This window comes from Octodon degus, unplaced genomic scaffold, assembly GCF_000260255.1.
Source record: "Octodon degus isolate 3935 unplaced genomic scaffold, OctDeg1.0 scaffold00001, whole genome shotgun sequence".
NCBI lineage: Eukaryota > Metazoa > Chordata > Mammalia > Rodentia > Octodontidae > Octodon > Octodon degus.
This window is the reverse complement of record NW_004524577.1, coordinates 9,316,222-9,316,750: the sequence shown is the minus strand read 5'-3', so window position 1 is coordinate 9,316,750 and position 529 is coordinate 9,316,222.

Below are 529 nucleotides of genomic sequence, written 5' to 3'. Positions count from 1 at the left end.
TGTGTGTGTGTGGCAGAACCAGGGATTGAACTCAGGCGCTTGTGCTTGCCAGGCAAACACTTATTCCACTGAGCCATCTCCCTTGCCCTCACTAATGACTATTTGGAGGCCCCTGGCCAACCTGGTCTATTGGGAAACCCAAGCCTGGGCATTCAACTTAGAAGCTCTGTGAACTGCCACGCATTCATTCATAAATATCCTTGAGCGCCTGCTATAAGTGAGGTACTACTGGGGATAAAATAAAGAGTAAAGGGGCCGGGAGATGGCTCAGAGAATAAGCGCTTCCCTGGCAAGAGCAATGACCTCAGTTCAATCCCTGGCTCCGCCAAAATAAAAAAAGGGACTTTCTTTGCCTCTCTCCATTACTGAAAGTTGTAAGGCACAAGGAATTCAGCCCTGTTCTCCTCGGACCAAGGGGTCCTTATCGTTCCTGCACCGCCCCCGCGGTGGCCCAGGCTGGGCCTGGAGGGCAAAGTGCCCAGTGGCGCGGCTGCCGGCTGTACGAAGGAAGATTGCCCCTCTGCAGCCG